At 44.6% G+C, this 25,134-nt stretch overlaps 2 protein-coding genes across 4 annotated transcripts in view; one reads left to right on the top strand and one right to left on the bottom strand.

Moving 5' to 3' along the window:
- Positions 1–1,538, top strand: part of LOC141133227 (E3 SUMO-protein ligase ZBED1-like) — a 227,489-nt gene extending 225,951 nt beyond the window's left edge. Inside the window, exon 4 of the transcript XR_012243023.1 lies at positions 1,308–1,538. The gene's annotated coding sequence lies outside the window, so the exon portion shown is untranslated. The remainder of the gene's footprint in view (positions 1–1,307) is intronic.
- LOC141133225 (adhesion G protein-coupled receptor E3-like) overlaps positions 1–25,134 on the bottom strand; it is a 455,441-nt gene that overhangs the window by 418,433 nt on the left and 11,874 nt on the right. The window lies entirely within an intron of this gene.

Raw genomic sequence — 25,134 nt, 5'->3', positions numbered from 1 at the left:
GCGGCTAGGCTCCCAAAAAGTCCCACACATGTGGTATCCCCATACTCAGGAGAAGCAGCTAAATGTATTTTGGGGTGCAATTCCACATATGCCCATGGCCTGTGTGAGCAATATATCATTTAGTGACAACTTTGTGCAAAAAAAAAAAAAAAAAAAAAAAAATTTGTCACTTTCCCGCAACTTGTGTCAAAATATAAAACATTCCATGGACTCAACATGCCTCAAAGCAAATAGCTTGGGGTGTCTACTTTCCAAAATGGGGTCATTTGGGGGGGTTTTATGTCATCTGGGCATTTTATGGCCTTCAAAACTGTGATAGGTAGTGAGGAGTAAAATCAAAAATGTACGCCCTTAGAAATCCTGAAGGCAGTGATTGGTTTTCGGGGCCCCGTACGCGGCTAGGCTCCCAAAAAGTCCCACACATGTGGTATCCCCATACTCAGGAGAAGCAGCTAAATGTATTTTGGGGTGCAATTCCACATATGCCCATGGCCTGTGTGAGCAATATATCATTTAGTGACAACTTTTTGTAATTTTTTTTTTTTTTTTTTTTTTTTTTGTCATGGTTCAATCACTTGGGACAAAAAAAATGAATATTCAATGGGCTCAACATGCCTCTCAGCAAATTCCTTGGGGTGTCTACTTTCCAAAATGGGGTCATTTGTGGGGGTTTTGTACTGCCCTGCCATTTTAGCACCTCAAGAAACGACATAGGCAGTCATAAATTAAAGGCTGTGTAAATTCCAGAAAATGTACCCTAGTTTGTAGACGCTATAACTTTTGCGCAAACCAATAAATATACACTTATTGACTTTTTTTTTACCAAAGACATGTGGCCGAATACATTTTGGCCTAAATGTATGACTAAAATTGAGTTTATTGGATTTTTTTTAGAACAAAAAGTAGAAAATATCATTTTTTTTCAAAATTTTCGGTCTTTTTCCGTGTATAGCGCAAAAAATAAAAACGGCAGAGGTGATCAAATACTATCAAAAGAAAGCTCTATTTGTGGGAAGAAAAGGACGCAAATTTCGTTTGGGTACAGCATTGCATGACCGCGCAATTAGCAGTTAAAGCGACGCAGTGCCGAATTGTAAAAAGTGCTCTGGTCAGGAAGGGGGTAAAACCTTCCGGGGCTGAAGTGGTTAAATGTTTTTTAATTAAAATAATAACAATGCCATCATCTACAAACAGAAATAGAAGGAACAATGTAAATTAAATAGTGTGTGTTTAGTGTTTAGTATCACTTTAATTGTTTAAATAAGATGTGTCAGAAAGTTTTTTTTTTTTTTTGTTTTTTTTTACAGAAACAAGGTTTATTGAACATTTTCCAGTGTCAGCAAGTTTAAATGAATCATCAAGACAGCAATACTGATTATCCTTAATCAAGATATGACAGTGCCTCCAGCCTTCCGGCATGCTAATAAGCATAAAATAACTTAGTAAATATAACCCACGCTGGCTTTATTAATTACGTTTAACTCTGTCTAGAGATTTTATAGCAAAATAAAATTATCAATGAAGAATGGACTATCTAATGATACAAAAAATAACAATTTATTTACCATCAAGTCACTTCAATCATATATATGTGTGATTTATCTTGCACTGTAAAATCAGTCTTTATGTCAATAACACATTGTTTAATCAATAATAAATATAACCCTATACAGTGCATCTGGAAAGTATTCACAGCGCTTCACTTTTTCCACATTTTGTTATGTTACAGCCTTATTCCAAAATGGATTAAATTCATTATTTTCTTCAAAATTCTACAAACAATACCCCAGGGGCGTCGGGAGGGGGTGGTTAGGGGGGGCTGAAGCCCCAAATGTGCCCCCGAAAAGCCCTGAATCTATTGAAGGCTGCATTCCATTGTTAGTCCCAAGCGCCGGGACCGATCTGATCGTGACTGCGGCCGAAAGTGGCCGAGTGCGGCCGAAAGTGGCCGAGTGCCATAGCGGCCGAAAGTGGCCGAGTGCCATAGCGTCCGAAAGTGGCCAGGACCGTGGGACGTGTGAGTGACGTGACGTCCATCTTAGCCTGCAGGCTCCAGAACGCGGGAACGCCACATCCCCGCTCCATGCTCGGGCAGGCGGCTCTCTTCCTCTCCTCCTCGGCTCGGCTCCTCTCTGACAAGTGACTGACTGACTGCCTGCTGTGACTGCACACCACGGCTAAGCTGAGGTAGGTCAGATAGTGTGTGTATGTATGTCATTGTCAGTGTATGTAGGTCAGTATGTGTAGGTCAGGCAGGTCACTAATCAGTGTATGTAGGTCAGTGGTCAGTGTATGTAGGTCAGGCAGGTCAGGGTATGTAGGTCAGGTAGGTCAGTGTATGTAGGTCAGGCAGGTCAGTGTATGTAGGTCAGTGTATGTAGGTCAGGTAGGTCAGTGTATGTAGGTCAGGTAGGTCAGTGTATGTAGGTCAGGCAGGTCAGTGTATGTAGGTCAGGCAGGTCAGTGTATGTAGGTCAGTGTATGTAGGTCAGGTAGGTCAGTGTATGTAGGTCAGGTAGGTCAGTGTATGTAGGTCAGTGGTCAGTGTATGTAGGTCAGGCAGGTCAGTGTATGTAGGTCAGGCAGGTCAGTGTATGTAGGTCAGTGTATGTAGGTCAGGTAGGTCAGTGTATGTAGGTCAGGTAGGTCAGTGTATGTAGGTCAGGCAGGTCAGTGTATGTAGGTCAGGCAGGTCAGTGTATGTAGGTCAGGTAGGTCAGTGTATGTAGGTCAGGCAGGTCAGTGTATGTAGGTCAGGTAGGTCAGTGTATGTAGGTCAGTGGTCAGTGTATGTAGGTCAGGCAGGTCAGTGTATGTAGGTCAGGTAGGTCAGTGTATGTAGGTCAGGCAGGTCAGTGTATGTAGGTCAGTGTATGTAGGTCAGGTGGGTCAGTGTATGTAGGTCAGTGTATGTAGGTTAGGCAGGTCAGTGTATGTAGGTCAGGTAGGTCAGTGTATGTAGGTCAGTGGTCAGTGTATGTAGGTCAGGTAGTTCAGTGTATGTATGTCTGGTAGGTCAGTGTATGTATGTCTGGTAGGTCAGTGTATGTATGTCTGATAGGTCAATGTATGTAGGTCAGTGGTCAGTGTATGTAGGTCACGCAAGTCAGTGTATGTAGGTCAGGCAGGTCAGTGTATGTAGTTCAGTGTATGTAGGTCAGGTAGGTCAGTGTATGTAGGTCAGGCAGGTCAGTGTATGTAGGTCAGTGTATGTAGGTCAGGTAGGTCAGTGTATGTAGGTTAGGCAGGTCAGTGTAATGGTCAGTGTCAGGCAGGTGTGTTTAGTGGTCAGCACTGATGGGCACTGGTAGGTCACACAACCCCACTGCCCAGCCCAAAAAAAAAAAAAAGCTGCGCCACATACAACACCCCCCCCCCCTCCGGTTTTTGGACTTCGGGCTGAAGCCCCTGGTCTTTTTGCCACCTAGCAACGCGCCTGCAATACTCCATAATGGCAACATGAAAGAAGTTTGTTTGAAATTTTTGCAAATTTATTAAAAATAAAAAACAAAAAAATTCACATGTACATACAGTAAGTATTCACAGCCTTTGCTCAATACTTTGTTGAAGCACCTTTGGCACCAATTACAGCTTCCAGTCTTTTTGACTTTGATGCTACAAGTTTGCCACACTTATTTTTGGGCAGTTTCTCCCATTCTACTTTGCAGGACCTCTCAAGCTCCATCAGGTTGATGGGGAGCGTTGGTGCACAGCCATTTTCAGATCTCTCCAGAGATGTTCAATCGGGACTGGGCTCTGGCTGGGCCACTCAAGGACATTCACAGAATTGTCCCATAGCCACTCCTTTGTTATCTTGGCTGTGTGCTTAGAGCTATTGCCTGTTGGAAGATGAACCTTCATACCAGTCTGAAGTCCAGAGCGCTCTGGAGCAGGTTTTCATCAATGATGTTTCTCTACATTGCTGCATTCATTTTTCCCTTGACCCTAACTAGGTTTTCAGTTCTTGCCACTGATAAACATACCCACAGCATGATGCTGCCACCTCCATGCTTGACTGTAGGGATGGTATTGGCTAGGTGATTAGTGGTGCTTAGTTTCCTCCAGACATGATGCTTGCCATTCAGACCAAAGAGATTAACCTTTGTTTCCTTTGTTTCATCAGAACAGAGAATTTTGTTTCTCATGGTCTGAGAGTCTTTTAGGTGCCTTTTGGCAAATACCAGGTGAGCTGTCATGTACTTTTTACTGAGGAGTGGCTTCCGTTCGGCCACTCTACCATACAGACCTGATTGGTGGAGTGCTGTCGAGTTGGTTATTCTTCTGGAAGGTTCTCCTCTCTCCACAGAGAAATGCTAGAGCTCTGTCAGAGTGACCATCGAGTTCTTGGTCACCTCCCTCACTAAGGCCCTTCTCCCCAATCTCTCAGTTTGGCCAGGCGGACTACTCTAGGAAGAGTCCTGGTGGTTCCAAACGTCTTCCATTTACGGATGATGGAGGCCACTGTGCTCATTGGGACCTTCAATGCTGCACAATTTTTTAGTACCCTTTCCCAGATCTGTGCCTCGATACAATCCTGTCTTGTAGGTCTACAGACAATTCCTTGGACTTCATGGCTTGGTTTGTGCTCTGACGTGCACTGTTAACTGTGGGACCTTATATGAACAGGTGTGTGCCTTTCCAAATCATGTCCAATCAACTGACTTCACCACTGGTGGACACCAATCAAGTTGTAGTAACATCTCAAGGATGATCAGTGGAAACAGGATGCACCTGAGCTCAATTTTGAATTTCATGGCAAAGGCCGTGAATACCTAAGTACATGTGATTTTTTTTTTATTTGTATTCAATAAATTTACAAACATTTCAAACAAACTTATTTCACATTGTCATTATGGGATATTTTTTGTAGAATTTTGAGGAAAATAATGAATTTAATCCATTTTGGAATACGGCTGTAACATAACAAAATGTGGAAAAGGGGAAGTGCTGTGAATACTTTCCGGATTCAATGTATATATTGGGGTTAAAGAACTTTGTAGAAATTGGATAATCTGTTTTTCATTAATTGAATATAAACGCCACCATCTCAGAATGTAAGTAATTCTGACTTAACAAGCAGACTAATCAGACCTTCCCCTCAAATTCTTCTTCAGCAGAATGCAACGGTCAAGTCGATGCTACTGGATACGTTGAAACAGTTTAGCCTGATTACTAGATTCCAGAGGTGGAGAATATACCTTTAACCACTTACCAACCGGCCCATAGCCGAATGACGGCTGCAGGGCGGTTGGATAACTCTGGGTGGACGTACTATGACGTCCTCCCAGAATTCCCCTCTTGCGCGCCCCCTGGGGCGCGCACCCGAACACATCCGTGACCGCCGGGTCCAGGGGACCTGGCGCATCACGGATCCCGGTAAATCCGTTTACCATGTGATCGAGCCGTCAAATGACGGCGCGATCACATGTAAACAGACCGGCGTCATCTGATGACGCCGGTTCCTCTCCTCCCCTCCTGTGTACCGATCGGTACACTGTGAGCGGGGAGGGGGACGGATGGATGGCTGCAGCGCTGTGGGCTGTATGTGTAGTGCCCACAGCGCTGCACAGAGACATCCATCCATCCATCCATCCATGCTCAGCCATCCCTCACTACTGCAATGCTGTGCAATACTCTGCATTACCCCCACAATACTCTGCAATACCCCCACAATACTCTGCAATACCCCCACAATACTCTGCAATACTCTGCAATGCCCCCACAATACTCTGCAATGCCCCCACAATGCTCTGCAATGCTGTGCAATACTCTGCAATACCCTCACAATACTCTGCAATGCCCCCACAATACTCTGCAATGCCCCCACAATACTCTGCAATGCTGTGCAATACTCTGCAATACCCTCACAATACTCTGCAATGCTGTGCAATACTCTGCAATGCCCCCACAATACTCTGCAATGCTGTGCAATACTCTGCAATGCCCCCACAATACTCTGCAATGCCCCCGCCATACTCTGCAATGCCCCCCGCCATACTCTGCCATGCCCCCGCCATACTCCGCCATACTCCGCCATACCCCGCCATACCCCGCCATACTCCGCCATACTCCGCCATACCCCGCCATACCCCGCCATACTCCACCATACCCCGCCATACCCCGCCATACCCCGCCATACCCCGCCATACTCCACCATACCCCGCCATACCCCGCCATACCCCGCCATAATCCGCCATACCCCGCCATACTCCGCCATACCCCGCCATACTCCGCCATACCCCGCCATACCCCGCCATACTCCGCAATACCCTGCCATACCCCGCCATACTCCGCAATACCCCACCATACTCCGCAATACCCCACCATACCCTGCCATGCTGAGCCATGCTCAGCTGTACTCGCCCTCTGTATGTGGCCAGGCTGTGGAAGTCTCACACATGTGGTATCGCCGTACTCAGGAGGAGCAGGAGAATCTATTTTGGGGTGTCATTTTTGGAATGTACATGTTATGTGGCAGAAATATTGTATAAATGGACAACTTTGTGTTAAAAAAAAAAAAAAAAAAAGCGTTTTAACCACTTCCCGCCCGCCGGCCGTCATACAACGTCCTTGACTTTGTGCGGAGATATCTGAATGATGGTTGCAGCTACAGGCATCATTCAGATATCAGCTTTTTCAGCCGGCGATTCCCTACACCATTAGAACAATCATAGCAGCTGTTCCACTGCTTGATCGTTCTTACGGGAGGCGAGAGGGGACGTCCCCCCTTCCCGCCGCCTTGCGGTGCTTCTACCGACTCACCGCTACGATCGAAGCCAGGATCTTTTTTTTTTAAATTTCAGGCTTCCCAGCCTAGAGGTGAGATGTGAGGTCTTATTGACCCCATATCTCACTGTGAAGAGGACCTGTCATGCCATATTCCTATTACAAGGATGTTTATATTCCTTGTAATAGAAATAAAAGTGGTCAAAATTTTTTTTTTTTTGGAAAAAAGCATCAAACTAAAATAAATAAAGTAAAATGAACAATAAAAAAAAAAAAAAAAAATTTTAAAGCGCCCCTGTCCCTGTGTGCTCGCATGCAGAAGCGAACGCATACGTAAGTCCCGCCCACATATGAAAACGGTGTTCAAACCACACATGTGAGGTATCGCTGCGATCGGTAGAGCGAGAGCAATAATTTTGGCCCTAGACCTCCTCTGTAACTCAAAACATGTAACCAGTAAAAAATTTTAAAGCGTCGCCTATGGGGTTTTTTGAGTAGCAAAGTTTGGCGCCATTCCACAAGCACGTGCAATTTTGAAGGGTGACATGTTGGGTATCTATTTACTCAGCGTAACTTTATCTTTCACATTATGCAAAAACATTGGGCTAACTTTATTATTTTGGTTTTTGTAAAGCACAAAACAGTTTTTTTTCCAAAAAAAACGCGTTAAAAAAATTGCTGCGCAAATACTGTGCGAGATAAAAAGTTGCAACGACCGCCATTGTATTCTCTAGGGTCTTTGCTAAAAAAACATATATAATGTTTTGGGGTTCTAAGTAATTTTCTAGCTAATAAATGATGATTTTTACATGTAGGAGAGAAATGTCAGAATTGGCCTGGGTGCTCCAGAACGCCTGAAGGTGCTCCCCTGCATGTTGGGCCTCTGTATGTGGCCACGCTGTGTAAAAGTCTCACACATGTGGTATCACCGTACTCGGGAGTAATAGCAGAATGTGTTTTGGGGTGTAATTTGTGGTATGCATATGCGGTCTGTGAGAAATACCCTGCTAATATGACAATTTTGTGGAAAAAAAAAAAAGTAAAAAAAAAACCTTGATTTTGCAAAGAATTGTGGGAAAAAATGACAACTTCAAAAAACTCACCATGCATCTTTCTAAATACCTTGGAATGTCTTCTTTCCAAAAAGGGGTCATTTGGGGGGTATTTGTACTTTTCTGGCATGTTAGGGTCTCAAGAAATTAGATAGGCCGTCAGTAATTCAGGTGTGATCAATTTTCAGATATTCGCACCATAGCTTTTGGACTCTATAACTTTCAAAAAGACCAAATAATATCCACCGATTTGGGTTATTTTTACCAAAGATATGTAGCGGTATAAATTTTGGCCAAAATATATGAAGAAAAATTACTAATTTGCAAAATATTATAACAGAAATGAAGAAAAATGTATTTTTTTACAGATTTTTCGGTCTTTTTTCTTTTACGGCGCAAAAAATAAAGAAACCAGCAGTGATTAAATACCACCAAAAGAAAGCTCTATTTGTGTGAAAAAAAGGACAAAAATTTCATAAAGATACAGTGTTGCATGACTGAGTAATTGTCATTCAAAATGTGAGAGCACCAAAAGCTGAAAATTGGTCTGGTTAGGAAGGGGGTTTAAGTGCCCAGTTGTCAAGTGGTTAAATAGGATATAATGCTAAAGATCTATCACACAAAATAATAAAATACACATTCAGTTAAATTCACAAGTAAGAAAAAAAAATCAATGTAGATGTGAAATTATATTTTACCAAGCCAAGATACTTGTGGTAGATTATGGAACCGAACTTGGCGATTTGCAAGTCCACTTATATGATGACCGGTAGAGTATGTTCAGAGGACTTCCAAGAGATTGATTGATAGAGCCTTAGATTATGTTACATGATGTTCAAGAGAGTGTGTCTGATGTTAAGAGAGCGATCTTTAAAGAGTGAGTGATCATGTCTCTGAACTTCCCTTTTTATTCCCAAAATTCCTTTATCTAATGACTAGTCTAGAAAGTTCAGTTCAGAAAATTGACCCACATCTGATTGGAAAGTACTGCTAGTGATTAACCTAATAATTGTTTAGGTGTTGACTGTAACTGTCCACCAGATGGCACTATAAGACTAGGAGTTTATATTTTAGGTCTTCTGGAAATAAAATTTGCTCTATTCAAATCAACCCTATCTGGGATGTCATATTTTTATCCCTAGGTTAAATCTAGATATATTATCCTCATCATATTGTGGATGAGTCCCCAGGGGAATAATATCACTTGTGATCATACTTTTTTATGTTTTTTTTCCCTTTCAATCATGGGACATTTGCTAAAGACACATGCCTTATCTAGAGATCAATTTTGAGGTAATAATTAGACATGTGCAAAATAGAAAAATTTGTTTCATTTTGGATAGATTCGTTATGTTCTTATTTTGTTCTATTATGGAATTTGTTTAGTTTAGTTTCGTTTTCGTAAAATTTTGTTTCATTTTGTTAAAATTTGTTTCTTTTATTAATGTTCTCACGAATTCCAACTTTTCAGAATGATTAGGATTTGGATTTGGCGAAAAACGATCGACCAATCCGAATTCTGTGTGAAGAAACAGCTGGTTGTTAAGTAGCGATCCGGGAAGCTGGCCGCCTGTGTCTTTAACAACCATGAGTCATCATCTGTCAGCGGGCTTCCCCACTGACAGATGAATGTAAAGATAAAGAATGCCGGCATTTCTCAGCAATAGGAAAATGTTTAAAAAAATGGCATAGGGCCCCCCCGGCAGGTCAGGAAAGGGGAGGGGACGAACGAGCGCCCCACCCCCCCCTTAAACCATACCAGGCCACATGCCCTCAACATGGGGATGGGTGCATGTTAATGGGGACAAGGGCCTCTTCCCGACAACCCTGGGCTGTGGTTGTCGGGGTCTGTGGGTGGGGGGTTTATCTAGATCTATAAGTCACTTTAACAAGATCCTAGCCACCCCCTATGTGAATGGGTATCGGGTACATCATACCCCTACCCATTCACCAAAAAAGTGGCGAATAGTAAAATCTACAAGAAACTGTTTTTGACAAAGCCTTTATTAACCTCTTCGCGCCCATGCTATAGCCAAAAGTCCATGTACATCCTCCCATGCATGAGCTGCCTGTGCGTGTGCGGCTACGAGACTCAGCTGATCATAGATTGGAGTAAAGGGAGTAACCAATGACAGCTGATCATGTGATATAAACAGTATACACTATAACGTTTGTGGCAATACCTCACATGTGTGTCGTTTACATATACGGGTGCAAGCTTTTGCTTCTGCGTGTAAGCAGAATTTTTTATTTTTTTTATTATTATTATTTTTTTTTTTTTTTACACTGTCTCTTTAATATATTTTTTTATTACTTGTATTCCTATAAGAAGAAATGTAAACATCCCTTGCAATAGAAATAAGGCATGACAGGTCCTCTTTATGGAGATGTCTGGGATCAATAAGACCCCAGATATCTCCTCTTCCCTGAAAAACATGAGATAAAAAAAATTGATATCTGCATTCCAGGGGGAAAAAAATCGCAGTGTCGGAATTGACATCATGACATTGCTTCTGGCCTCCCAGGATCATAGAGCTAGCCGGGGACCATGCTGTCCCCGGTCACCTCTATGGTAATATCGGGTAATATCAGGTAATATCAGGTCTCCTGTTCCCCTATCACACGGGAGAGCCCGAAGAGGTGCGGTTGGGCAGCCAGGACTGGGCGGGACAGGAATTGCTGACTGAAAACAAAGATACCTGGATGTAGCCTGTAGCTGCAGGCATCATCCAGTTTTCACCACTTCAACCTAAGGAAGTCATATGACAGCTATCCGGCGGGAAGTGGTTAAAGTGGTTGTAAAGGCTACACAGCGCCTTTATACCTTAATGCGTTTCCTGCATTAAGTTAAAAAATGTCCCAGCATTTGTATTCTCTCCTAAATACTTACCTGAGTTCCAGCACTGTGCACATCTGTAGCAGCTCTTTGGCTCCTGCTGCTATTAATCAAATTCTGTGAAGAGGTGGCGGGGCCGATCCATGCTGTGTGTGTGTGTCTATAGATGCGCGCTGTCCGGCTCGGGAGTGAGCCCAACAGGTATGCCATCTAAGGAAGAGGCTTCCTATAGTGGCACTCTGAGAAAAGTAGGAGCCAGGATTGTTGACGGGAGGCCTCAGAAGACGAGGTTCAGGATCACTCTGTGCAATACCATAATAAGAAGAACCCTGTTTGTTATTTTAGTGAAAAAAATACTTAAATCACTTTAAGGTGTGTTGCCAGGCCATTCAAAGTGAACAGGCTGCTTTTACGTAGAGTTATTTTCAGGTGCTGACCATTAGATTAAAATAAGGTGAAAGTTCTGGCTGTTAGAATACATTTTTTTTTTTTATTTATATTAACCAACTGTACTAATTTACTTAACAGATTATGTAGGATTATGTTGTATGAATGTACAGGGGTCCTGGAATTTTCATTTGTTTCAGGCATAAAAAAAATGGCTTTTTACAAGGAATTAAAATTATGAATGCTATCATTCTACTGTAATATTTCCTGATTAGGGCAGAGTATTTTTGTATAACTGTATTAGTATGTGAAATAATATTTAATTTGAATGATTTATTTAGGAATACATTACATTTTACTGAGGATGGACTCATCCCTCTCCTCTACTGATCAAAAGGAAATAAAGTTTGAAATAATATGATGTTCTTTTATATCTGCTCTGTAATGGGATTCCGTAATACCTGAATGACCACATACATTACAACACATTTGCACACATACTGTATATTGGCACACACAAAGAACCTATTCTTCTGCGATTATTTTACCTTTTTTTTTTTTTTTTTTTTATATCAAACAGGTTTTTATTGAATATTTGCTTCATACATAAAATGATTACGGTAACATAATGACATGGTATCCTTCTAACTGTTATCATGACTTAAATAAAGACAACATTGAGTATATGCATATCTATCTCGTATTATTGTTCCAATAATATACATATTTAACTTGCATAGATTAACAACCCATACTTATATCTATTAAATCACTCTGTGTTTATATGATTATACTAGACACAGGTAGTGGATTCTTGAAGCCATCCGTCCCAGATCTTATTATACTTAGCTGGACAACCTCTATTAATGTATATACATTTCTTATATGGTAATGAGTTATTTATCTCCACCTTCCATTCCATCACCCCAGGAGGCACTCTTCTCATCCATTTCCTGGCTATGACTTTTCTTCCCGCGAAGAGTGTTTCGGATAAAAAGGTTTTGGTGTATTTGTCTGCTGTGTCTGAGACTATGCCCAAGAGACATTGTTTAGGGTCTAGAGTCAGGGGGGAGCCCATTGTATCGTGTAAGAATGCCACAATTTGCTCCCAGAAGCCCTTTATCTTGGGGCATGCCCAGAGTAGATGAAAAAAGGTGCCCGTTTCTCTCTCACACATCTGACATATGGCAGTTTGTGTACGCTTGTATCTGGCCACTCTGAGGGGTGTGAGATATGCCCTGTGTATGATATAAAGCTGTGTCAGCCGATCAGAGAGTTTAGGAGACACAGTCTTACAGGCCTCTAATATCTCACCCCACTCCTCATCCTCCATCAGTCCCACTTCTCTCTCCCATCTCGGTTTAATATTATATGCAATTTTGGTAGCTACAGGGGTTAAAAGTAGGTTGTAAAAGGCTGAGATCAATTTGTGGGAGTCTGTGCTTTTAATTATAGCTATTAGAACATTAGATGCAGGGTCAGGATAAGAGTTTGGGAATTGTGATTTTATCGCATGGCGAATTTGTAAGAATCTAAAAAACATTTGATCCTGTATTGCAAATTCTTCCTTAAGTAGGTCAAATGTTTTAAGTTGTCCATCTTTCAATATATGGTGTAGGTAGAATATTCCCTGTATGGACCATATGAAAGTGTCATTTATTTTATTAAGCTCTTGAAGATTTTTGTTGTGCCATAGTGGCGTGTAATCATTGAGCTGTGGAATGTCTAGTCTGGAAACTGCCAAGTTCCATATTCTCCTATAGTGGTGGAGCATGGTGTGCCTTCCTTCTCCTGGTTCCATCCCGCCCAGATCTGCTGCTATTGCATATATTGGGTCTTTGGTATATTGCGCCCATTTCGGGCATATGAGTTTGAGGAATCTCTCGCTGTCAGTTTTGTCTAGATGGAAAAGTTGGGATAACTGTGCTGCGATGTAGTATAGGTTAAAATCAGGCAGGGCCGTACCCCCAAGATCAGTTGGGTTTTTAAGGGCTTGCCATGCTAATTTATGCCTATTATTGCCCCAGACAAATGACTTTAAAAGGGATTCTAGAGATTTAAAATGTTTTAGTGGTAAGTAAATAGGGGTGTGCCATAAAACATAAAGTATCTTGGGTAATAGGATCATTTTGATTAAATTTATACGACCCCAGACTCCTAATGGTAATTTGGACCAGACCCGTATTTTATTTTTAACTACGGATATGAGAGGTTCTATATTTAGGGAGACATAATCTGCAGGGGATCTAGTTATATGCACCCCCAAATACTTAATAACGTCTGTTCTCTGTAGCGGGAGACTGGTTTGAGACTCTGGGGGTGGAAAGCTATCAATTGGTAGGATTTGGGATTTATCCCAATTAATTTTCAGACCTGAAAATTCTCCAAATTGTTCTATCATGTTGAGTGCATTGTATAGTGAAGGGCCTGAATCTGCTAGGTATAATAATGTGTCATCCGCATACATGCTAATCTTTTCAGTCAGAGTATCCTTTTCTAGTCCCCTAATCTCTGGATTTGCTCGAATGGATATTGCCAGGGGTTCTGCCGCCAGGGCATATAACAATGGGGATAGGGGGCAGCCCTGCCTTGTGCCTCTGCTGAGGTAAAAAAATTCAGATGCCCATCCATTAGCTACCACTTTTGCCCTAGGTGCCTGGTATAATAGTTGGACCCATTTGATGAATTTTGGGCCAAATCCATACCCCTCCAAGCATCTCCATACGTACCTCCACTCTACCGAGTCGAAGGCTTTTGCTGTGTCTAAGGTCACCACAACCCGTGTACCAACTTCTTCATGTGTAGCTTGTAGATTAATGTAGAGTTTCCGTAAGTTGAACGAGGTGTTGCGTCCGGGCATAAACCCGGCCTGATCTGCGTGTATCAATGTTAATATTACCTGATTTAGCCTGATAGAGAGTACCTTGGCTAATATTTTAATATCAACTTGTAGGAGTGATATTGGGCAATAGGATTCTGGTAATCCCAGGTCTTTTCCAGGTTTAGGGATGAGGACTATGGTGGCCTCTGTCATGGATGGGGGTAAGGTTCCAATTTCAAATAAATGATTATATAACTGTAATAATTTAGGGGCTAATACTTCACTGAATTGGGAATAAAATTCGATTGGGAGTCCATCCGAGCCTGGAGATTTGGATCTAGCAAAGCTAGCTATAGCAGTTAATATTTCATCTACCGTGAGTGGTGCTTCTAGTAATTCTATCTGTTCTTTGGCTGGTTGTGGGAAAATCACCTTTTCAAGAAAGAGAGACATGGAACGGGTCTCATTGGGGACTGTCGTTGTATATAAGTCAGTAAAGAAGTCTCTAAACATTGATGTTACTGTGGGGGGGTCTGTAACCTCTTGTCCTCCTGGGCCAAGTAGTTTAATAACCACCGGAGGTCTATCCTCGCTATGTACTAAGTATGCCAACAGTTTGCCCACCTTTTCCCCGTGTTCAAACATTTTCTGTTTGGAGAAAAACATCTTTTGTCTGGCTTTTTGGTACTGTAACTGGTTAACCACTCTAGTTTGCAGTTTAAGTTGGTCTGCATTTCCTGATGTCGGGGTATTGGGGTATTGGGGTATTGTTTTTTCAGCAGAGGACAAGTCCTCCAGCGCCTTACCGAGGGCACCAGAGGAGTCCATCTTAATTTTGTTAATGGCAGTTGTCAGTGTATGTCTAGCAAATAGCTTAAAAGAATCCCATACTGCAGCTGGAGATGCTGATTCATCATTTTCTTCAAAGTATGTTTTCCATTTATCCATAAGCTCGTTATCTTCTGGTAGAAGAGAGAGCCAGAATGGGTTTAGACGCCAAGTGCGTGGTGGCTTTGCTACTGGAATGCTTAATGTAATCCAATAAGGGCTGTGGTCCGATAGCACCCTAGGGCAAAACATTACCTCCAATAGCCTTGGGGCTAATCTACGTTAAATAAGTGTAAAATCTATACGGGACATAGACCCATGAGCGGATGAAAAGCATGAGTATGACCTAACTCGTGGGAAAATGTGCCGCCAAGTATCTACTAAATGGAAGGTGGAGACAAGTTTAGAGAATCTAGTTTCAGTGGGGACATTATGAACAACTGAAGCCGTTTGTAGTTTGTCTAAAGACGGGTTTAAAGTGACATTAAAGTCTCCCAACCATATCGCTGCTACATTCGGATGACGGGTCATAAATGATATACCTTCCTGGACTGTGGAAACATTAAATGGAGGTGGTACATAAAAGGCCATCAAGAGCAAAGGTTCACCATACACTTTAGCATGAATAAAGACATAACGGCCTTGTGGGTCAGTAATTAACTCGTACAGTTCAAAATGTACTGATTTGGCTATTAATACGGAAACTCCCCTGGAATGGGACGTGTGGGTAGAGTGATACGCCCACCCCACCCATGGCCTTCGGAGTGCCATCTGAGCCCTGCCCTCTATATGGGTTTCCACCAGTGCCACTATATCGGCACGTTGTTTCTTTAGGAATGTGAAGACCGCCGCGCGCTTAAATTGTTCACGGAGGCCCCTCACATTCCATGTAAGGAATTTCAAAAATGTCATTGGGAAGACTTTTTAATCATTAATAGAGTATTTATATAAAGCAGTTTGTTCTCCATATATAAGGCACATAAGTTTCTAACTCTCAAACCCGTCTGTCCTAGTTGTATGGCATATAACCCGTAAGTACATTTCCATAAATCCAACACATGTGATGTTACCTGTTTTCTATCACAAATATGCACAACAGAGCATAACCAAACTTTAAACCTTTGAACTCCCACCCCCCTCCCTGCCCTACACTGACCCAAACTTGTGTGGGCATAATCCCTTAACTGGTTATGAACTGGGAAGCATTCTAATTTCTTATTGAGCAATAAAATGTAGAGCAGTTGGTTGAGTCTTCGGAAGTTAGATAGCATGAGTAATATCAACCATATTACTCGCATAATGTATAGTATGATTTCTCGATCTTCCTGCTGCCGTTTGGCTGTGACAGCTATGTTCCAAGGAGTGTTCCTATGCTCATGATGTTTCTTCCCAAAACTATGTGGGGTAAAGTCTCGCTGCACAGTGCATGTTAACTGTAGGACTTTGTCTTCCCCGAGCCCCGGAAAGTACTTTGACTCTTGCACTGTGGGTATCCGGGAATTATGTTGTAGATTTGTGCCGAAAACAGCTCCCGGTCACGGCCATCTCAAGGATTGAGGATTAATCAATCGGCTTGTTGAGGGTTAGCCCGTCTTTCCAGCCAAGCAGTCACCTCCTCTGGATCCTTAAAAGAAGATTGCACGGCCGTCATGCTCCACCCTGAGACGAGCTGGAAAGATCATTGAATACTTATATTGGAGGTTTCTTAGCTTACGTTTGGCTTCTGTAAAGCTTTGGCGACGACGTTGTACCTCTGCGGAGAAATCCGGGAAGATGGCCACCTTCACGTTCCCCACTGGGATATTGCCTTTCTCCCTTGCCATTCGTAAAGCAGTGTCTCGATCTTTATAGTTAAGAAGTTTAGCTATAAACGTGCGAGGGAGAGTTCCTTGCGGGGGGGGTCTCGCTGGCATGCGATGTGCCCGCTCCACCGCAAACATAGGGGAGAAGACTTCTCTTCCATAAGTGGCAATCAGAAGATTTTCCAAGAATGTGGTAGTGTCCTTACCCTCAGACCCCTCCGGCAAGCCTATCAGGCGTATATTACATCTGCGCAGCCTATTCTCCATATCGTCTTGCTTCATAAGGAGTTGTTGTATTTGTCGTTGTACACGGTCTGCGGATGTTTGTAAGGGTGGAATAGCATCCTCCACCTCGCTCAATCTGGTCTCGGTTTCTTTTACTCTTTCTCTAAGTTTTTGAAAGTCCTGTCTGATGAGGGAGATATCCGTTTTGACTTCCTCTATCTGCGTCGTGAGAGAAGTTCTACAAAAGTTGATCGCTTCAAGGAGTTTGTCGGTGTCACTCGTAGTGCGTTCTTCCTCCCCAACTCTTCCAGCAGCTCCGTCTTCCTCCATGTCCTCCTTTTCATGTCGGCGGTATTGGTCAAGTTTTGCTGCTGCTGCTTTTTGTGCTTTAGATGGTGACATACTGTAAATATCCTGGAGGACTCTCGAATAATTCCCAACCTCTGATAGCAGTCTGGCGTGTATGGTATTCAGAGAGGATGTAGTCCTAGTTTTGATAAGTACCTAGGTGCCCGGGGACAGGAGCTAGTCCTGCCGGGGTTATGCGTGAGGTGTCGCCCTTCTTCTCTCAGAGATACTAGCAGTCTGGAGCTATGCCCTGCAAGCTACAGGGAGCCGAGTAGGTACCGCTTAGATGGGAATATCAGAGCTGCAGGCTGTATTCGCAGCACAGGTGAAGCCGGTAGGTGTGCCAAGATGGCCGCCGGTCACCACCTATGTGCCTAGGCCGCAATCCAGGCCGGTTATGGGCGTCAGTCTCTCCGGGCCTCTGGTGTATAAACAGGCCAGTAATCAGGGGGATAAGTGCAGTCCAGCTCTCTCAGGTATTAATCTAGCAGCTGTGTACCTGTATATTGCAGGAGGCTTCAGGCAGGGCCACAGATGAGGAGGACCAAGATGGCCGCGACCTCCGGTGGTAGGCCGAAGCCGCGGTCTAAATTTATTGTGCCGCCGGGCGGGAGATCGCCGCTCCGTTCGGGCCGCCGCACGCTCCCCCTCCTCAGGAACTAGATGTTTCTGTCCCTGGTGTCCCAGGGAGGCAATCCAGCCTGTCACCCAGTGCCAGCAGTCCAGGATTAATTAGAAACAGGAGTAATGGACGGAGCTCAGTGTCCACACGTCCTACTCCATGCTGTGTCAGGCCACGCCCCCCCTATTTTACCTTTTTTATTTGTATTATTGTACAGTATTTATTCTGTGATCAATTGCCATTAAACATGTTTTGTTTTATTTTAACCAGTAATAAAAGAAGAAACTACATTATTGCCAAGTTGTCAGGGCTGGGCTCAGCCCTTCCTTCTCTGAGCTGGCCGCTCAGCTGTTGGCTAATTGCCAGCTCTTATCTCTCCACAGTTACTCAGCTGTAGATAATATCCTGCTTGTCAGTCCTGCCTACTTAAGCCGTTCAGCCTAGTCGATCTCTGCCTTCTTCTTGGTCAACATCCAGAAACTATCTCCTGTGATCCTGTTCAAGACTTGCTTTGCTGACATCCCTTCTGGCTCCAGGTCCTGCTTTCTGTTCCACTACATTGATCCCTGACTTCTGGCTTGGCTGACTATCTGTTCCGGTTACTGAACTTTGGCTATGTTTTGATTACCTTTGCTCTTTTTACTTTTATTATTAAACAAGTGTGATTTAACCATGGCCGATCCTAGGGTCACAGACGCCTGGGTGCAAAAATATTTCTGGTGCCCCCACATGGGCGTGGTCATCTTACTAACTCCTCCCCTTTACAAATGTTTCTATGGCTACGACTCAAACACAGAGATGCTCCCCTAAGAAGTCTTCATTACCCTGGGATCCTCCCATGATCTTTTAACAATAAAGAAAATACAGGAAGACAGTACACTAATGGGACCTGGAGGGGAGTCTCTCTGATGCACACAGAGAGGCCTTCTGTTAGAAAGAGCCCCCATACTGCAGACATGATACAAGAGATGGTCAGCGACTGCAGACATAGTACAGGAGATGATCAGAGACTGCAGACATAGTACAGGAGATGATCAGAGACTGCAGACATAGTACAGGAGATGATCAGAGACTGCAGACATAGTACAGGAGATTATCAGAGACTGCAGACATAGTACAGGAGATGATCAGAGACAGCAGACATACTACAGGAGATGGTCAGAGACTGCAGACATACTACAGGAGATGGTCAGAGACTGCAGACATACTACAGTAGATGGTCAGAGACTGCAGACATAGTACAAGAGATGATGAGAGACTGCAGACATAATACAGGAGATGATCAGAGACTGCAGACATAGTACAGGAGATGATCAGAGACTGCAGACATAGTACATGAGATGATCAGGGACTGCAGACATAGTACAGGAGATGATCAGAGACTGCAGACATAGTACAGGAGATGATCAGAGACTGCAGACATAGTACAGGAGATGATCAGAGACTGCAGACATAATACAGGAGATGATCAGAGACTGCAGACATAGTACAGGAGATTATCAGAGACTGCAGACATAGCACAGGAGATGATCAGAGACTGCAGACATACTACAGGAGATGGTCAGAGACTGCAGACATACTACAGGAGATGGTCAGAGACTGCAGACATACTACAGTAGATGGTCAGAGACTGCAGACATAGTACAAGAGACAATGAGAGACTGCAGACATAATACAGGAGATGATCAGAGACTGCAGACATAGTACAGGAGATGATCAGAGACTGCAGACATAGTACAGGAGATGATCAGAGACTGCAGACATAATACAGGAGATGATCAGAGACTGCAGACATAATACAGGAGATGATCAGAGACTGCAGACATAGTACAGGAGATGATCAGAGACCGCAGACATAGTACAGGAGATGATCAGAGACTGCAGACATTCTACAGGAGATGATCAGAGACTGCAGACATAGTACAGGAGATGGTCAGAGACCGCAGACATAATACAGGAGATGATCAGAGACTGCAAACATACTACAGGAGATGATCAGAGACCGCAGACATAGTACAGGAGATGATCAGAGACTGCAGACATAGTACAGGAGATGATCAGAGACTGCAGACATAATACAGAAGATGATCAGAGACTGCAGACATAGTACAGGAGATGATCAGAGACCGCAGACATAGTACAGGAGATGATCAGAGACTGCAGACATAGTACAGGAGATGATCAGAGACTGCAGACATAGTACAGGAGATGGTCAGAGACCTCAGACATAATACAGGAGATGATCAGAGACTGCAGACACACTACAGGAGATGGTTAGAGACTGCCACTCACTAGTACAGCAGTGCAAGGAGGAGAGGGAGGGGGTCTAAGAGCTACCTCCCAACTACCAACTACCTACCTCCCAACTTTTAATGTTGAGAATGAGGGACATTCTGGGGAGAGAGTGACCTGCAGCACGCGCAGCTTATATCAAAGTCCCCATCAGAGTCTCTCCTTACATCAGGGTTCCCATCAGAGTCCCCCCACAGCAGGTGTCCCTCCATCAGAGCCCCCCACAGCAGGTGTCCCCCATCAGAGCCCCCCACAGCAAGTGTCCCCCCACAGCAGGTGTCCTTCCATCAGAGCCCCCCCACAGCAGGAGCCCCCCACAGCAGGTGTCCCTCCATCAGAGCCCCCCTCACAGCAGGTGTCCCCCATCAGAGCCCCCCACAGCAGGTCTCCCTCCATCAGAGCCCCCCCACAGCAGGTGTCCCTCCATCAGAGCCCCCCACAGCAGGTGTCCCCCATCAGAGCCCCCCCACAGCAAGTGCCCCCCCACAGCAGGTGTCCCTCCATCAGAGCCCCCCCACAGCAGGTGTCCCCCATCAGAGCCCCCCACAGTAGGTGTCCCTCCATCAGAGCCCCCCCCCCCACAGCAGGTGTCCCCCATCAGAGCCCCCCCCACAGCAGGTGTCCCTCCATCAGAGCCCCCCACAGCAGGTGTGCCTCCATCAGAGCCCCCCCCCCACAGCAGGTGTCCCTCCATCAGAGCCCCCCTACAGCAGGTGTCCCTCCATCAGAGCCCCCCCACAGCAGGTGTCCCCAAACAGAAGGTGTCCCTCCATCAGAGGCCCCCCACAGCAGGTGTCCCCAAACAGAAAGTGTCCCTCCATTAGAGCCCCCCCACAGCAGGTGTCCCTAAACAGAAGGTGTCCCTCCATCAGAGCCCCCCACAGCAGGTGTCCCCAAACAGCAGGTGTCCCTCCATCAGAGCCCCCCTACAGCAGGTGTCCCCAAACAGCAGGTGTCCCTCCATCAGAGCCCCCCCACAGCAGGTGTCCCCCTTCAGAGCCCCCCCACAACAGGTGTCCCTGTATCAGAGCCCCCCCACAACAGGTGTACCTCCATCAGACCCCCCCCCCACAACAGGTGTCCCTCCATCAGAGCTGTGGTTCACTAATGAATTCTGAGCCTCCAAATCTTGGTTAGGGGCCATACAAGGACAGGGGGGGGGGGGTTATTTACTAAAGGCAAATCCACTGTGCACTGGAAGTGCAATCGCTGTAGTCCTGAGGGGGACATGCAAGGAAAATAAGAAACAGCATTTTTGATTGCACATGATTGGATGATAGAAATCAGCAGAGCTTCCCCTCATTTCAGATCTTCCCCTCAGATCTACATGACTGCATTTCCAAGTGCACTTGCAGTGCATTTGTTGTGCACAGTGGATTTGCCTTTAGTAAATCAACCCCAAAGTCTGCTTACTCATACCAAAGGAATGTGTGACTGTAAACTGACCAAGTCCTTGAAGGGTCATATTGCAATGAGAGCGGACTTGGGGGTTTTGTCTATTCCTTATACACAAGTCTAAATACTACAGTTACCACTTGGAAAATTTTGTCTCGTATCCAGAGCTTCATCATGTAACATGCATGCGTCTGATCTGATTGCTGGCCACACTTTTATAGGGGGACTCCGTGGTGAAGCGGCATCTTTAGTTAAAGGAGTTGTAAAGGGAGAAGGTTTTTTATCTTAATGCATTCTATGCATTAGGATAAAAATCCTTCTGTGTGTAGCAGCCCCCCAAGCACCCCCAATTACCTACCTGAGCTCCTTCTCTCTCCAAAGATGTGCACAATCCCCTCAGCCAGGGCCGATCCTAGGGTCACCGGCGCCTGGGTGCAGAAATATTTCTGGCGTCCCCACATGGGCGTGGTCATCTTACCAACTCCTCCCCTTTATAAATGTTTCTATGGCAACGACTCAAACACAGAGATGCTCCCCTAAGAAGTCTTTGTTACCCTAGGATCCTCCCATGATCTTTTAACAATAAAAAAAATACAGGAAGAGCGTACACTAATGAGACCCGGAGGGGAGTCTCTCTGATACACACAAAGAGGGCTTCTGTTAGAGAGTCTGTTAGAAAGAGCCCCCAGACATGATACAGGAGATGGCCAGAGACTGCAGACATGATACAGGAGATGGTCAGAGACTGCAGACATGATACAGGAGATGGTCAGAGACTGCAGACATGATACAGGAGATGGTCAGAGACTGCAGAAATGATATAGGAGATGGTCAGAGACTGCAGACATGATACAGGAGATGGTCAGAGACTGCAGACATGATACAGGAGATGGTCAGAGACTGCAGACATGATACAGGAGATGATCAGAGACTGCAGACATAGTACAGGAGATGGTCAGAGACTGCAGACATAGTACAGGAGATGATTAGAGACTGCTATCATAGAACAGGAGATGGTCAGAGACTGCAGACATAGTACAGGAGATGATTAGAGACTGCTATCATAGAACAGGAGATGGTCAGAGACTGCAGACATAGTACAGGAGATGGTCAGAGACTGCAGACATAGTACAGGAGATGATCAGAGACTGCAGACATAGTACAGGAGATGGTCAGAGACTGCAGACATAGTACAGGAGATGGTCAGAGACTGCAGATATTGTACAGGAGATGCCCAGAGACTGCAGACATAATACAGGAGATGATCAGAGACGGCAGACATAGTACAGGAGATGGTCAGAGACTGCAGACATAGTACAGGAGATGGTCAGAGACTGCAGATATTGTACAGGAGATGCCCAGAGACTGTCGTTATGATACAAGAGACAGTCAGAGCCTGCAATCATAGAACAGGAGATGGTCAGAGACTGCAGACATAGTACAGGAGTTGATTAGAGACTGCTATCATAGAACAGGAGATGGTCAGAGACTGCAGACATAGTACAGGAGATGGTCAGAGACTGCAGACATAGTACAGGAGATGATCAGAGACTGCAGACATAGTACAGGAGATGGTCAGAGACTGCAGACATTGTACAGGAGATGGTCAGAGACTGCAGACATAGTACAGGAGATGGTCAGAGACTGCAGATATTGTACAGGAGATGCCCAGAGACTGCAGACATAGTACAGGAGATGGTCAGAGACTGTAGTTATGATACAAGAGACGATCAGAGACTGCAATCATAGAACAGGAGATGGTCAGAGGCTGCAATCATAGAACAGGAGATGATCAGAGACTGCAGACATAGTACATGAGATGGTCAGAGACTGCAGACATAGTACAGGAGATGGTCAGAGACTGCAGACATAGTACAGGAGATGATCAGAGACTGCAGACATAGTACAGGAAATGATCAGAGACTGCAGACATAGTACAGGAGATGCCCAGAGACTGCAGGCATAGTACAAGAGATGGTCAGAGACTGCAGACATAGTACAGGAGATGATCAGCGACTGCAGTCTCTGACCATCTCCTGTACTATGTCTGCAGTCTCTGATCATCTCCTGTACTATGTCTGCAGTCTCTGACCATCTCTTGTACTATGCCTGCAGTCTCTGGGCATCTCCTGTACTATGTCTGCAGTCTCTGATCATCTCCTGTACTATGTCTGCAGTCTCTGATCATCTCCTGTACTATGTCTGCAGTCTCTGACCATCTCCTGTACTATGTCTGCAGACATAGTACAGGAGATGATCAGAGACTGCAGACATAGTACAGGAGATGATTATAGACTGCAGACATAGTACAGGAGATGCCCAGAGACTGCAGACATAGTACAGGAGATGATCAGAGACTGCAGACATAGTACAGGAGATGCCCAGAGACTGCAGACATAGTACAGGAGATGGTCAGAGACTGCAGACATAGTACAGGAGATGATCAGAGACCGCAGACATAGTACAGGAGATGCCCAGAGACTGCAAACATAGTACAGGAGATGGTCAGAGACTGCAGACATAGTACAGGAGATGATCAGAGACCGCAGACATAGTACAGGAGATGCCCAGAGACTGCAGACATAGTACAGGAGATGGTCAGAGACTGCAGACATAGTACAGGAGATGATCAGAGACTGCAGACATAGTACAGGAGATGGTCAGAGACTGCAGACATAGTACAGGAGATGATCAGAGACTGCAGACATAGTACAGGAGATGATCAGAGACTGCAGACATAGTACAGGAGATGGTCAGAGACTGCAGACATAGTACAGGAGATGATCAGAGACTGCAGACATAGTACAGGAGATGGTCAGAGACTGCAGACATAGTACAGGAGATGATCAGAGACTGCAGACATAGTACAGGAGATGATCAGAGACTGCAGACATAGTACAGGAGATGCCCAGAGACTGCAGACATAGTACAGGAGATGGTCAGAGACTGCAGACATAGTACAGTAGATGATCAGAGACTGCAGACATAGTACAGGAGATGATCAGAGACTGCAGACATAGTACAGGAGATGATCAGAGACTGCAGACAGGATATAAGGGATGGTCAGAGACTGCAGACATAGTACAGGAGATGGTCAGAGACTGTAGTTATGATACAAGAGACGTCAGAGACTGCAATCATAGAACAGGAGATGGTCAGAGACTGCAGACATAGTACAGGAGATACTCAGAGACTGCAGACATAGTACAGGAGATGCCCAGAGACTGCAGACATAGTACAGGAGATGGTCAGAGACTGTAGTTATGATACAAGAGACGATCAGAGACTGCAATCATAGAACAGGAGATGGTCAGAGAGTGCAATCATAGAACAGGAGATGATCAGAGACTGCAATCATAGTACAGGTGATGGTCAGAGAAAGCAATCATAGAACAGGAGATGGTCAGAGACTGCAGACATAGTACAGGATATGGTCAGAGACTGCAGACATAGTACAGGAGATGGTCAGAGACTGCAGACATAGTACAGGAGATTGTCAGAGACTGTAGTTATGATACAAGAGACGGTCAGAGACTGCAATCATAGAACAGGAGATGGTCAGAGACTGCAGACATAGTACAGGAGATAGCCAGAGACTGCAATCATAGAACAGGAGATGATCAGAGACTGCAGACATAGTACAGGAGATGGTCAGAGACTGCAGACATACTACAAGAGATGGTCAGAGACTGCAGACATACTAAAAGAGATGGTCAGAGACTGCAGACATACTACAATAGATGGTCAGAGACTGCAGACATACTACAAGAGATTGTCAGAGACTGCAGACGTACTACAGG

Source organism: Aquarana catesbeiana, linkage group LG03, assembly GCF_042186555.1.
Source record: "Aquarana catesbeiana isolate 2022-GZ linkage group LG03, ASM4218655v1, whole genome shotgun sequence".
Classification (NCBI taxonomy): Eukaryota; Metazoa; Chordata; class Amphibia; order Anura; family Ranidae; genus Aquarana; species Aquarana catesbeiana.
Note: the sequence above shows the minus strand (reverse complement) of the source record. Positions and strands in the feature narration are given on the sequence as shown.